The sequence below is a fragment of the Schistocerca gregaria genome, chromosome 3, assembly GCF_023897955.1.
Source record: "Schistocerca gregaria isolate iqSchGreg1 chromosome 3, iqSchGreg1.2, whole genome shotgun sequence".
Classification (NCBI taxonomy): domain Eukaryota; kingdom Metazoa; phylum Arthropoda; class Insecta; order Orthoptera; family Acrididae; genus Schistocerca; species Schistocerca gregaria.
The window spans coordinates 27,465,796-27,482,112 of record NC_064922.1 but is presented as its reverse complement, the minus strand read 5'-3'; the positions used below and the strand labels follow the sequence as shown (position 1 = coordinate 27,482,112).

Here is a 16,317-nt window from a genome sequence, read left to right as displayed (position 1 = left end):
CGTCTTAAATTGAAAGAGCCGTCATAAATTGCTCCGTTTTCACTCCTTGTCGACAATCATACAGCACCTGAGGTAACAAACACATCTCGAGCCCCATTGTGCACTCCATTATTCATGCCAACTCAGTGCCTCGCTCTTTACTACTGTGTACCAATCTTGTCGTCCAACTGCAAAACACTGGGCCACAACAAGTTTCCGCGTCTCCATTGCAATGCGCATACTACGAAACATTCCCCAAACTTGGCACTCACCCTCGCAGCCGACTTTTCCGACTTTCCACGACGCTCACGCAACGCTCACGCTAGTGACAGCATTATTTATAGTTCGACGTCGCGCCAAAGCGAATGAGCACATTTCGCCTACGGCTTAGGCCGCCCTCCTAGTGTGGCTGCTCGGTGTCTGCAGGCAGCGAGGGTCTGCAAGCTTCCTGTGTTCGCACCTATGTCACCTGTGCTTGATTGTCAGAGACAGACTATCGCAAAACACACAACTCACTCCATGAATTGATTGCTACGGCATCTGTTATCAGCAGTCACAACTAGCAACACCAGTAGCAGCTGACTGCACGCAAAGAATAGGAATGTGCAGTGGGATTTACGTGAACTCGGCGCAAGGCAGATCTTTCCGACATAGGCTTGAGAATCTTACGGGAACACTTGTACTGTTTCTAAATTAAGTGTAGGCGTGGGAGGAGGGTGCTTCCTGCGCACTAATAACAGCACGCTTGTCAATTGTGGATGCTAATCATTCGCTTGTATCTTCCTAGACACATCTGCTGGTTGTGAATTATTCCTCTTGCATGGCAAGGTGCGCATGTAGGTGTGTTAAAAATTCTGCAGGCACTGGGTATTGATCCCAGTACTTCTCGCGTACTGAGCGAGCGCTCTACCATCTGAGCTGCGCCCGCCCTCCGAAGACTAATGGAGCTACATACAGCCATATATACGACACAGACCCTTGCATTCCCATTATTTAGCAGACTAACACTACTCCTTATGTATCCGTTAGGGTGTCTTTCAGGTTTCGTGCATTCTGTATCGAATCGTAGTTGGCCACAATGAAAGTGGAACGTATAACGTCGAAAATAGAATTCGGACACCGCTCTGAGTAAGACCAACGTGTTGTCCACCCTCTAGACTTCAATGAGGTTAAGCCGCGATACCTAAGACAGATCTGCACTCGATGACACCTCGATAACAGCCAGTCCCCACACTTACATCTTGCTCTCCTTACGTCAGTATACATCATATCAGTCTGTGACGCTGGCTTTGCAACATCTTGCGTGCCTTTAGGTTCGCCGCGACCAACACTTACCATGCACTGACCACAAAAAACGGAGGCGCCGCGGCTTGAACCCTGGACCTTTCACATGCGAAGCGAACGCTCTACCAACTGAGCTACGCCCCATGCACGAGCAAACTGCGCTATTCCCCATTCTTTGCGACTCAGATGCGCACGGACACGATGGTTGGTTGGTTTGTAGCGGTGAAGGGAGCAGAGTACAAAGGCGCGGACCCGTTCATATACACAAAAGTTCCAAGTAGTTTCGATGCTCTGGTATTACAAATGCAAATTCCGTCTGTTTTTAACGTCTTAAATTGAAAGAGCCGTCATAAATTGCTCCGTTTTCACTCCTTGTCGACAATCATACAGCACCTGAGGTAACAAACACATCTCGAGCCCCATTGTGCACTCCATTATTCATGCCAACTCAGTGCCTCGCTCTTTACTACTGTGTACCAATCTTGTCGTCCAACTGCAAAACACTGGGCCACAACAAGTTTCCGCGACTCCATTGCAATGCGCATACTACGAAACATTCCCCAAACTTGGCACTCACCCTCGCAGCCGACTTTTCCGACTTTCCACGACGCTCACGCTAGTGACAGCATTATTTATAGTTCGACGTCGCGCCAAAGCGAATGAGCACATTTCGCCTACGGCTTAGGCCGCCCTCCTAGTGTGGCTGCTCGGTGTCTGCAGGCAGCGAGGGTCTGCAAGCTTCCTGTGTTCGCACCTATGTCACCTGTGCTTGCTTATCAGAGACAGACTATCGCAAAACACACAACTCACTCCATGAATTGATTGCTACGGCATCTGTTATCAGCAGTCACAACTAGCAACACCAGTAGCAGCTGACTGCACGCAAAGAATAGGAATGTGCAGTGGGATTTACGTGAACTCGGCGCAAGGCAGATCTTTCCGACATAGGCTTGAGAATCTTACGGGAACACTTGTACTGTTTCTAAATTAAGTGTAGGCGTGGGAGGAGGGTGCTTCCTGCGCACTAATAACAGCACGCTTGTCAATTGTGGATGCTAATCATTCGCTTGTATCTTCCTAGACACATCTGCTGGTTGTGAATTATTCCTCTTGCATGGCAAGGTGCGCATGTAGGTGTGTTAAAAATTCTGCAGGCACTGGGTATTGATCCCAGTACTTCTCGCATACTGAGCGAGCGCTCTACCATCTGAGCTTCGCCCGCCCTCCGACGACTAATGGAGCTACATACAGCCATATATACGACACAGACCCTTGCATTCCCATTATTCAGCAGACAAACACTACTCCTTATGTATCCGTTAGGGTGTCTTTCAGGTTTCGTGCATTCTGTATCGAATCGTAGTTGGCCACAATGAAAGTGGAACGTATAACGTCGAAAATAGAATTCGGACACCGCTCTGAGTAAGACCAACGTGTTGTCCACCCTCTAGACTTCAATGAGGTTAAGCCGCGATACCTAAGACAGATCTGCACTCGATGACACCTCGATAACAGCCAGTCCCCACACTTACATCTTGCTCTCCTTACGTCAGTATACATCATATCAGTCTGTGACGCTGGCTTTGCAACATCTTGCGTGCCTTTAGGTTCGCCGCGACCAACACTTACCATGCACTGACCACAAAAAATGGAGGCGCCGCGGCTTGAACCCTGGACCTTTCACATGCGAAGCGAACGCTCTACCAACTGAGCTACGCCCCATGCACGAGCAAACTGCGCTATTCCCCATTCTTTGCGACTCAGATGCGCACGGACACGATGGTTGGTTGGTTTGTAGCGGTGAAGGGAGCAGAGTACAAAGGCGCGGACCCGTTCATATACACAAAAGTTCCAAGTAGTTTCGATGCTCTGGTATTACAAATGCAAATTCCGTCTGTTTTTAACGTCTTAAATTGAAAGAGCCGTCATAAATTGCTCCGTTTTCACTCCTTGTCGACAATCATACAGCACCTGAGGTAACAAACACATCTCGAGCCCCATTGTGCACTCCATTATTCATGCCAACTCAGTGCCTCGCTCTTTACTACTGTGTACCAATCTTGTCGTCCAACTGCAAAACACTGGGCCACAACAAGTTTCCGCGACTCCATTGCAATGCGCATACTACGAAACATTCCCCAAACTTGGCACTCACCCTCGCAGCCGACTTTTCCGACTTTCCACGACGCTCACGCTAGTGACAGCATTATTTATAGTTCGACGTCGCGCCAAAGCGAATGAGCACATTTCGCCTACGGCTTAGGCCGCCCTCCTAGTGTGGCTGCTCGGTGTCTGCAGGCAGCGAGGGTCTGCAAGCTTCCTGTGTTCGCACCTATGTCACCTGTGCTTGCTTGTCAGAGACAGACTATCGCAAAACACACAACTCACTCCATGAATTGATTGCTACGGCATCTGTTATCAGCAGTCACAACTAGCAACACCAGTAGCAGCTGACTGCACGCAAAGAATAGGAATGTGCAGTGGGATTTACGTGAACTCGGCGCAAGGCAGATCTTTCCGACATAGGCTTGAGAATCTTACGGGAACACTTGTACTGTTTCTAAATTAAGTGTAGGCGTGGGAGGAGGGTGCTTCCTGCGCACTAATAACAGCACGCTTGTCAATTGTGGATGCTAATCATTCGCTTGTATCTTCCTAGACACATCTGCTGGTTGTGAATTATTCCTCTTGCATGGCAAGGTGCGCATGTAGGTGTGTTAAAAATTCTGCAGGCACTGGGTATTGATCCCAGTACTTCTCGCATACTGAGCGAGCGCTCTACCATCTGAGCTTCGCCCGCCCTCCGAAGACTAATGGTGCTACATACAGCCATATATACGACACAGACCCTTGCATTCCCATTATTCAGCAGACAAACACTACTCCTTATGTATCCGTTAGGGTGTCTTTCAGGTTTCGTGCATTCTGTATCGAATCGTAGTTGGCCACAATGAAAGTGGAACGTATAACGTCGAAAATAGAATTCGGACACCGCTCTGAGTAAGACCAACGTGTTGTCCACCCTCTAGACTTCAATGAGGTTAAGCCGCGATACCTAAGACAGATCTGCACTCGATGACACCTCGATAACAGCCAGTCCCCACACTTACATCTTGCTCTCCTTACGTCAGTATACATCATATCAGTCTGTGACGCTGGCTTTGCAACATCTTGCGTGCCTTTAGGTTCGCCGCGACTAACACTTACCATGCACTGACCACAAAAAATGGAGGCGCTGCGGCTTGAAACCTGGACCTTTCACATGCGAAGCGAACGCTCTACCAACTGAGCTACGCCCCATGCACGAGCAAACTGCGCTATTCCCCATTCTTTGCGACTCAGATGCGCACGGACACGATGGTTGGTTGGTTTGTAGCGGTGAAGGGAGCAGAGTACAAAGGCGCGGACCCGTTCATATACACAAAAGTTCCAAGTAGTTTCGATGCTCTGGTATTACAAATGCAAATTCCGTCTGTTTTTAACGTCTTAAATTGAAAGAGCCGTCATAAATTGCTCCGTTTTCACTCCTTGTCGACAATCATACAGCACCTGAGGTAACAAACACATCTCGAGCCCCATTGTGCACTCCATTATTCATGCCAACTCAGTGCCTCGCTCTTTACTACTGTGTACCAATCTTGTCGTCCAACTGCAAAACACTGGGCCACAACAAGTTTCCGCGTCTCCATTGCAATGCGCATACTACGAAACATTCCCCAAACTTGGCACTCACCCTCGCAGCCGACTTTTCCGACTTTCCACGACGCTCACGCAACGCTCACGCTAGTGACAGCATTATTTATAGTTCGACGTCGCGCCAAAGCGAATGAGCACATTTCGCCTACGGCTTAGGCCGCCCTCCTAGTGTGGCTGCTCGGTGTCTGCAGGCTGCGAGGGTCTGCAAGCTTCCTGTGTTCGCACCTATGTCACCTGTGCTTGCTTGTCAGAGACAGACTATCGCAAAACACACAACTCACTCCATGAATTGATTGCTACGGCATCTGTTATCAGCAGTCACAACTAGCAACACCAGTAGCAGCTGACTGCACGCAAAGAATAGGAATGTGCAGTGGGATTTACGTGAACTCGGCGCAAGGCAGATCTTTCCGACATAGGCTTGAGAATCTTACGGGAACACTTGTACTGTTTCTAAATTAAGTGTAGGCGTGGGAGGAGGGTGCTTCCTGCGCACTAATAACAGCACGCTTGTCAATTGTGGATGCTAATCATTCGCTTGTATCTTCCTAGACACATCTGCTGGTTGTGAATTATTCCTCTTGCATGGCAAGGTGCGCATGTAGGTGTGTTAAAAATTCTGCAGGCACTGGGTATTGATCCCAGTACTTCTCGCATACTGAGCGAGCGCTCTACCATCTGAGCTTCGCCCGCCCTCCGAAGACTAATGGTGCTACATACAGCCATATATACGACACAGACCCTTGCATTCCCATTATTCAGCAGACAAACACTACTCCTTATGTATCCGTTAGGGTGTCTTTCAGGTTTCGTGCATTCTGTATCGAATCGTAGTTGGCCACAATGAAAGTGGAACGTATAACGTCGAAAATAGAATTCGGACACCGCTCTGAGTAAGACCAACGTGTTGTCCACCCTCTAGACTTCAATGAGGTTAAGCCGCGATACCTAAGACAGATCTGCACTCGATGACACCTCGATAACAGCCAGTCCCCACACTTACATCTTGCTCTCCTTACGTCAGTATACATCATATCAGTCTGTGACGCTGGCTTTGCAACATCTTGCGTGCCTTTAGGTTCGCCGCGACCAACACTTACCATGCACTGACCACAAAAAATGGAGGCGCCGCGGCTTGAACCCTGGACCTTTCACATGCGAAGCGAACGCTCTACCAACTGAGCTACGCCCCATGCACGAGCAAACTGCGCTATTCCCCATTCTTTGCGACTCAGGTGCGCACGGACACGATGGTTGGTTGGTTTGTAGCGGTGAAGGGAGCAGAGTACAAAGGCGCGGACCCGTTCATATACACAAAAGTTCCAAGTAGTTTCGATGCTCTGGTATTACAAATGCAAATTCCGTCTGTTTTTAACGTCTTAAATTGAAAGAGCCGTCATAAATTGCTCCGTTTTCACTCCTTGTCGACAATCATGCAGCACCTGAGGTAACAAACACATCTCGAGCCCCATTGTGCACTCCATTATTCATGCCAACTCAGTGCCTCGCTCTTTACTACTGTGTACCAATCTTGTCGTCCAACTGCAAAACACTGGGCCACAACAAGTTTCCGCGTCTCCATTGCAATGCGCATACTACGAAACATTCCCCAAACTTGGCACTCACCCTCGCAGCCGACTTTTCCGACTTTCCACGACGCTCACGCAACGCTCACGCTAGTGACAGCATTATTTATAGTTCGACGTCGCGCCAAAGCGAATGAGCACATTTCGCCTACGGCTTAGGCCGCCCTCCTAGTGTGGCTGCTCGGTGTCTGCAGGCAGCGAGGGTCTGCAAGCTTCCTGTGTTCGCACCTATGTCACCTGTGCTTGCTTGTCAGAGACAGACTATCGCAAAACACACAACTCACTCCATGAATTGATTGCTACGGCATCTGTTATCAGCAGTCACAACTAGCAACACCAGTAGCAGCTGACTGCACGCAAAGAATAGGAATGTGCAGTGGGATTTACGTGAACTCGGCGCAAGGCAGATCTTTCCGACATAGGCTTGAGAATCTTACGGGAACACTTGTACTGTTTCTAAATTAAGTGTAGGCGTGGGAGGAGGGTGCTTCCTGCGCACTAATAACAGCACGCTTGTCAATTGTGGATGCTAATCATTCGCTTGTATCTTCCTAGACACATCTGCTGGTTGTGAATTATTCCTCTTGCATGGCAAGGTGCGCATGTAGGTGTGTTAAAAATTCTGCAGGCACTGGGTATTGATCCCAGAACTTCTCGCATACTGAGCGAGCGCTCTACCATCTGAGCTTCGCCCGCCCTCCGAAGACTAATGGAGCTACATACAGCCATATATACGACACAGACCCTTGCATTCCCATTATTCAGCAGACAAACACTACTCCTTATGTATCCGTTAGGGTGTGTTTCAGGTTTCGTGCATTCTGTATCGAATCGTAGTTGGCCACAATGAAAGTGGAACGTATAACGTCGAAAATAGAATTCGGACACCGCTCTGAGTAAGACCAACGTGTTGTCCACCCTCTAGACTTCAATGAGGTTAAGCCGCGATACCTAAGACAGATCTGCACTCGATGACACCTCGATAACAGCCAGTCCCCACACTTACATCTTGCTCTCCTTACGTCAGTATACATCATATCAGTCTGTGACGCTGGCTTTGCAACATCTTGCGTGCCTTTAGGTTCGCCGCGACCAACACTTACCATGCACTGACCACAAAAAATGGAGGCGCCGCGGCTTGAACCCTGGACCTTTCACATGCGAAGCGAACGCTCTACCAACTGAGCTACGCCCCATGCACGAGCAAACTGCGCTATTCCCCATTCTTTGCGACTCAGGTGCGCACGGACACGATGGTTGGTTGGTTTGTAGCGGTGAAGGGAGCAGAGTACAAAGGCGCGGACCCGTTCATATACACAAAAGTTCCAAGTAGTTTCGATGCTCTGGTATTACAAATGCAAATTCCGTCTGTTTTTAACGTCTTAAATTGAAAGAGCCGTCATAAATTGCTCCGTTTTCACTCCTTGTCGACAATCATGCAGCACCTGAGGTAACAAACACATCTCGAGCCCCATTGTGCACTCCATTATTCATGCCAACTCAGTGCCTCGCTCTTTACTACTGTGTACCAATCTTGTCGTCCAACTGCAAAACACTGGGCCACAACAAGTTTCCGCGTCTCCATTGCAATGCGCATACTACGAAACATTCCCCAAACTTGGCACTCACCCTCGCAGCCGACTTTTCCGACTTTCCACGACGCTCACGCAACGCTCACGCTAGTGACAGCATTATTTATAGTTCGACGTCGCGCCAAAGCGAATGAGCACATTTCGCCTACGGCTTAGGCCGCCCTCCTAGTGTGGCTGCTCGGTGTCTGCAGGCAGCGAGGGTCTGCAAGCTTCCTGTGTTCGCACCTATGTCACCTGTGCTTGCTTGTCAGAGACAGACTATCGCAAAACACACAACTCTCTCCATGAATTGATTGCTACGGCATCTGTTATCAGCAGTCACAACTAGCAACACCAGTAGCAGCTGACTGCACGCAAAGAATAGGAATGTGCAGTGGGATTTACGTGAACTCGGCGCAAGGCAGATCTTTCCGACATAGGCTTGAGAATCTTACGGGAACACTTGTACTGTTTCTAAATTAAGTGTAGGCGTGGGAGGAGGGTGCTTCCTGCGCACTAATAACAGCACGCTTGTCAATTGTGGATGCTAATCATTCGCTTGTATCTTCCTAGACACATCTGCTGGTTGTGAATTATTCCTCTTGCATGGCAAGGTGCGCATGTAGGTGTGTTAAAAATTCTGCAGGCACTGGGTATTGATCCCAGTACTTCTCGCATACTGAGCGAGCGCTCTACCATCTGAGCTTCGCCCGCCCTCCGAAGACTAATGGAGCTACATACAGCCATATATACGACACAGACCCTTGCATTCCCATTATTCAGCAGACAAACACTACTCCTTATGTATCCGTTAGGGTGTCTTTCAGGTTTCGTGCATTCTGTATCGAATCGTAGTTGGCCACAATGAAAGTGGAACGTATAACGTCGAAAATAGAATTCGGACACCGCTCTGAGTAAGACCAACGTGTTGTCCACCCTCTAGACTTCAATGAGGTTAAGCCGCGATACCTAAGACAGATCTGCACTCGATGACACCTCGATAACAGCCAGTCCCCACACTTACATCTTGCTCTCCTTACGTCAGTATACATCATATCAGTCTGTGACGCTGGCTTTGCAACATCTTGCGTGCCTTTAGGTTCGCCGCGACCAACACTTACCATGCACTGACCACAAAAAATGGAGGCGCCGCGGCTTGAACCCTGGACCTTTCACATGCGAAGCGAACGCTCTACCAACTGAGCTACGCCCCATGCACGAGCAAACTGCGCTATTCCCCATTCTTTGCGACTCAGATGCGCACGGACACGATGGTTGGTTGGTTTGTAGCGGTGAAGGGAGCAGAGTACAAAGGCGCGGACCCGTTCATATACACAAAAGTTCCAAGTAGTTTCGATGCTCTGGTATTACAAATGCAAATTCCGTCTGTTTTTAACGTCTTAAATTGAAAGAGCCGTCATAAATTGCTCCGTTTTCACTCCTTGTCGACAATCATACAGCACCTGAGGTAACAAACACATCTCGAGCCCCATTGTGCACTCCATTATTCATGCCAACTCAGTGCCTCGCTCTTTACTACTGTGTACCAATCTTGTCGTCCAACTGCAAAACACTGGGCAACAACAAGTTTCCGCGACTCCATTGCAATGCGCATACTACGAAACATTCCCCAAACTTGGCACTCACCCTCGCAGCCGACTTTTCCGACTTTCCACGACGCTCACGCAACGCTCACGCTAGTGACAGCATTATTTATAGTTCGACGTCGCGCCAAAGCGAATGAGCACATTTCGCCTACGGCTTAGGCCGCCCTCCTAGTGTGGCTGCTCGGTGTCTGCAGGCAGCGAGGGTCTGCAAGCTTCCTGTGTTCGCACCTATGTCACCTGTGCTTGCTTGTCAGAGACAGACTATCGCAAAACACACAACTCTCTCCATGAATTGATTGCTACGGCATCTGTTATCAGCAGTCACAACTAGCAACACCAGTAGCAGCTGACTGCACGCAAAGAATAGGAATGTGCAGTGGGATTTACGTGAACTCGGCGCAAGGCAGATCTTTCCGACATAGGCTTGAGAATCTTACGGGAACACTTGTACTGTTTCTAAATTAAGTGTAGGCGTGGGAGGAGGGTGCTTCCTGCGCACTAATAACAGCACGCTTGTCAATTGTGGATGCTAATCATTCGCTTGTATCTTCCTAGACACATCTGCTGGTTGTGAATTATTCCTCTTGCATGGCAAGGTGCGCATGTAGGTGTGTTAAAAATTCTGCAGGCACTGGGTATTGATCCCAGTACTTCTCGCATACTGAGCGAGCGCTCTACCATCTGAGCTTCGCCCGCCCTCCGAAGACTAATGGAGCTACATACAGCCATATATACGACACAGACCCTTGCATTCCCATTATTCAGCAGACAAACACTACTCCTTATGTATCCGTTAGGGTGTCTTTCAGGTTTCGTGCATTCTGTATCGAATCGTAGTTGGCCACAATGAAAGTGGAACGTATAACGTCGAAAATAGAATTCGGACACCGCTCTGAGTAAGACCAACGTGTTGTCCACCCTCTAGACTTCAATGAGGTTAAGCCGCGATACCTAAGACAGATCTGCACTCGATGACACCTCGATAACAGCCAGTCCCCACACTTACATCTTGCTCTCCTTACGTCAGTATACATCATATCAGTCTGTGACGCTGGCTTTGCAACATCTTGCGTGCCTTTAGGTTCGCCGCGACCAACACTTACCATGCACTGACCACAAAAAATGGAGGCGCCGCGGCTTGAACCCTGGACCTTTCACATGCGAAGCGAACGCTCTACCAACTGAGCTACGCCCCATGCACGAGCAAACTGCGCTATTCCCCATTCTTTGCGACTCAGATGCGCACGGACACGATGGTTGGTTGGTTTGTAGCGGTGAAGGGAGCAGAGTACAAAGGCGCGGACCCGTTCATATACACAAAAGTTCCAAGTAGTTTCGATGCTCTGGTATTACAAATGCAAATTCCGTCTGTTTTTAACGTCTTAAATTGAAAGAGCCGTCATAAATTGCTCCGTTTTCACTCCTTGTCGACAATCATACAGCACCTGAGGTAACAAACACATCTCGAGCCCCATTGTGCACTCCATTATTCATGCCAACTCAGTGCCTCGCTCTTTACTACTGTGTACCAATCTTGTCGTCCAACTGCAAAACACTGGGCAACAACAAGTTTCCGCGACTCCATTGCAATGCGCATACTACGAAACATTCCCCAAACTTGGCACTCACCCTCGCAGCCGACTTTTCCGACTTTCCAAGACGCTCACGCTAGTGACAGCATTATTTATAGTTCGACGTCGCGCCAAAGCGAATGAGCACATTTCGCCTACGGCTTAGGCCGCCCTCCTAGTGTGGCTGCTCGGTGTCTGCAGGCAGCGAGGGTCTGCAAGCTTCCCGTGTTCGCACCTATGTCACCTGTGCTTGCTTGTCAGAGACAGACTATCGCAAAACACACAACTCACTCCATGAATTGATTGCTACGGCATCTGTTATCAGCAGTCACAACTAGCAACACCAGTAGCAGCTGACTGCACGCAAAGAATAGGAATGTGCAGTGGGATTTACGTGAACTCGGCGCAAGGCAGATCTTTCCGACATAGGCTTGAGAATCTTACGGGAACACTTGTACTGTTTCTAAATTAAGTGTAGGCGTGGGAGGAGGGTGCTTCCTGCGCACTAATAACAGCACGCTTGTCAATTGTGGATGCTAATCATTCGCTTGTATCTTCCTAGACACATCTGCTGGTTGTGAATTATTCCTCTTGCATGGCAAGGTGCGCATGTAGGTGTGTTAAAAATTCTGCAGGCACTGGGTATTGATCCCAGTACTTCTCGCATACTGATCGAGCGCTCTACCATCTGAGCTTCGCCCGCACTCCGAAGACTAATGGTGCTACATACAGCCATATATACGACACAGACCCTTGCATTCCCATTATTCAGCAGACAAACACTACTCTCTATGTATCCGTTAGGGTGTCTTTCAGGTTTCGTGCATTCTGTATCGAATCGTAGTTGGCCACAATGAAAGTGGAACGTATAACGTCGAAAATAGAATTCGGACACCGCTCTGAGTAAGACCAACGTGTTGTCCACCCTCTAGACTTCAATGAGGTTAAGCCGCGATACCTAAGACAGATCTGCACTCGATGACACCTCGATAACAGCCAGTCCCCACACTTACATCTTGCTCTCCTTACGTCAGTATACATCATATCAGTCTGTGACGCTGGCTTTGCAACATCTTGCGTGCCTTTAGGTTCGCCGCGACCAACACTTACCATGCACTGACCACAAAAAATGGAGGCGCCGCGGCTTGAACCCTGGACCTTTCACATGCGAAGCGAACGTTCTACCAACTGAGCTACGCCCCATGCACGAGCAAACTGCGCTATTCCCCATCCTTTGCGACTCAGATGCGCACGGACACGATGGTTGGTTGGTTTGTAGCGGTGAAGGGAGCAGAGTACAAAGGCGCGGACCCGTTCATATACACAAAAGTTCCAAGTAGTTTCGATGCTCTGGTATTACAAATGCAAATTCCGTCTGTTTTTAACGTCTTAAATTGAAAGAGCCGTCATAAATTGCTCCGTTTTCACTCCTTGTCGACAATCATACAGCACCTGAGGTAACAAACACATCTCGAGCCCCATTGTGCACTCCATTATTCATGCCAACTCAGTGCCTCGCTCTTTACTACTGTGTACCAATCTTGTCGTCCAACTGCAAAACACTGGACCACAACAAGTTTCCGCGTCTCCATTGCAATGCGCATACTACGAAACATTCCCCAAACTTGGCACTCACCCTCGCAGCCGACTTTTCCGACTTTCCACGACGCTCACGCTAGTGACAGCATTATTTATAGTTCGACGTCGCGCCAAAGCGAATGAGCACATTTCGCCTACGGCTTAGGCCGCCCTCCTAGTGTGGCTGCTCGGTGTCTGCAGGCAGCGAGGGTCTGCAAGCTTCCTGTGTTCGCACCTATGTCACCTGTGCTTGCTTGTCAGAGACAGACTATCGCAAAACACACAACTCACTCCATGAATTGATTGCTACGGCATCTGTTATCAGCAGTCACAACTAGCAACACCAGTAGCAGCTGACTGCACGCAAAGAATAGGAATGTGCAGTGGGATTTACGTGAACTCGGCGCAAGGCAGATCTTTCCGACATAGGCTTGAGAATCTTACGGGAACACTTGTACTGTTTCTAAATTAAGTGTAGGCGTGGGAGGAGGGTGCTTCCTGCGCACTAATAACAGCACGCTTGTCAATTGTGGATGCTAATCATTCGCTTGTATCTTCCTAGACACATCTGCTGGTTGTGAATTATTCCTCTTGCATGGCAAGGTGCGCATGTAGGTGTGTTAAAAATTCTGCAGGCACTGGGTATTGATCCCAGTACTTCTCGCATACTGAGCGAGCGCTCTACCATCTGAGCTTCGCCCGCCCTCCAAAGACTAATGGTGCTACATACAGCCATATATACGACACAGACCCTTGCATTCCCATTATTCAGCAGACAAACACTACTCCTTATGTATCCGTTAGGGTGTCTTTCAGGTTTCGTGCATTCTGTATCGAATCGTAGTTGGCCACAATGAAAGTGGAACGTATAACGTCGAAAATAAAATTCGGACACCGCTCTGAGTAAGACCAACGTGTTGTCCACCCTCTAGACTTCAATGAGGTTAAGCCGCGATACCTAAGACAGATCTGCACTCGATGACACCTCGATAACAGCCAGTCCCCACACTTACATCTTGCTCTCCTTACGTCAGTATACATCATATCAGTCTGTGACGCTGGCTTTGCAACATCTTGCGTGCCTTTAGGTTCGCCGCGACCAACACTTACCATGCACTGACCACAAAAAATGGAGGCGCCGCGGCTTGAACCCTGAACCTTTCACATGCGAAGCGAACGCTCTACCAACTGAGCTACGCCCCATGCACGAGCAAACTGCGCTATTCCCCATTCTTTGCGACTCAGATGCGCACGGACACGATGGTTGGTTGGTTTGTAGCGGTGAAGGGAGCAGAGTACAAAGGCGCGGACCCGTTCATATACACAAAAGTTCCAAGTAGTTTCGATGCTCTGGTATTACAAATGCAAATTCCGTCTGTTTTTAACGTCTTAAATTGAAAGAGCCGTCATAAATTGCTCCGTTTTCACTCCTTGTCGACAATCATACAGCACCTGAGGTAACAAACACATCTCGAGCCCCATTGTGCACTCCATTATTCATGCCAACTCAGTGCCTCGCTCTTTACTACTGTGTACCAATCTTGTCGTCCAACTGCAAAACACTGGGCCACAACAAGTTACCGCGACTCCATTGCAATGCGCATACTACGAAACATTCCCCAAACTTGGCACTCACCCTCGCAGCCGACTTTTCCGACTTTCCACGACGCTCACGCTAGTGACAGCATTATTTATAGTTCGACGTCGCGCCAAAGCGAATGAGCACATTTCGCCTACGGCTTAGGCCGCCCTCCTAGTGTGGCTGCTCGGTGTCTGCAGGCAGCGAGGGTCTGCAAGCTTCCTGTGTTCGCACCTATGTCACCTGTGCTTGCTTGTCAGAGACAGACTATCGCAAAACACACAACTCACTCCATGAATTGATTGCTACGGCATCTGTTATCAGCAGTCACAACTAGCAACACCAGTAGCAGTTGACTGCACGCAAAGAATAGGAATGTGCAGTGGGATTTACGTGAACTCGGCGCAAGGCAGATCTTTCCGACATAGGCTTGAGAATCTTACGGGAACACTTGTACTGTTTCTAAATTAAGTGTAGGCGTGGGAGGAGGGTGCTTCCTGCGCACTAATAACAGCACGCTTGTCAATTGTGGATGCTAATCATTCGCTTGTATCTTCCTAGACACATCTGCTGGTTGTGAATTATTCCTCTTGCATGGCAAGGTGCGCATGTAGGTGTGTTAAAAATTCTGCAGGCACTGGGTATTGATCCCAGTACTTCTCGCATACTGAGCGAGCGCTCTACCATCTGAGCTTCGCCCGCCCTCCGAAGACTAATGGAGCTACATACAGCCATATATACGACACAGACCCTTGCATTCCCATTATTCAGCAGACAAACACTACTCCTTATGTATCCGTTAGGGTGTCTTTCAGGTTTCGTGCATTCTGTATCGAATCGTAGTTGGCCACAATGAAAGTGGAACGTATAACGTCGAAAATAGAATTCGGACACCGCTCTGAGTAAGACCAACGTGTTGTCCACCCTCTAGACTTCAATGAGGTTAAGCCGCGATACCTAAGACAGATCTGCACTCGATGACACCTCGATAACAGCCAGTCCCCACACTTACATCTTGCTCTCCTTACGTCAGTATACATCATATCAGTCTGTGACGCTGGCTTTGCAACATCTTGCGTGCCTTTAGCTTCGCCGCGAATAACACTTACCATGCACTGACCACAAAAAATTGAGGCGCCGCGGCTTGAACCCTGGACATTTCACATGCGAAGCGAACGCTCTACCAACTGAGCTACGCCCCATGCACGAGCAAACTGCGCTATTCCCCATTCTTTGCGACTCAGATGCGCACGGAGACGATGTTTGGTTGGTTTGTAGCGGTGAAGGGAGCAGAGTACAAAGGCGCGGACCCGTTCATATACACAAAAGTTCCAAGTAGTTTCGATGCTCTGGTATTACAAATGCAAATTCCGTCTGTTTTTAACGTCTTAAATTGAAAGAGCCGTCATAAATTGCTCCGTTTTCACTCCTTGTCGACAATCATACAGCACCTGAGGTAACAAACACATCTCGAGCCCATTGTGCACTCCATTATTCATGCCAACTCAGTGCCTCGCTCTTTACTACTGTGTACCAATCTTGTCGTCCAACTGCAAAACACTGGGCCACAACAAGTTTCCGCGTCTCCATTGCAATGCGCATACTACGAAACATTCCCCAAACTTGGCACTCACCCTCGCAGTCGACTTTTCCGACTTTCCACGACGCTCACGCAACGCTCACGCTAGTGACAGCATTATTTATAGTTCGACGTCGCGCCAAAGCGAATGAGCACATTTCGCCTACGGCTTAGGCCGCCCTCCTAGTGTGGCTGCTCGGTGTCTGCAGGCAGCGAGGGTCTGCAAGCTTCCTGTGTTCGCACCTATGTCACCTGTGCTTGCTTGTCAGAGACAGACTATCGCAAAA

General features: G+C 48.9%; 1 non-coding gene across 1 annotated transcript; it reads right to left on the bottom strand.

The window, feature by feature from the left end:
• Nucleotides 1-15,580: 15,580 nt before the first annotated feature.
• Trnaa-cgc (transfer RNA alanine (anticodon CGC)) lies at nt 15,581-15,653 on the bottom strand. Its single transcript has one exon. It is a non-coding gene; the product is annotated as a tRNA-Ala (tRNA).
• Nucleotides 15,654-16,317: the final 664 nt, after the last annotated feature.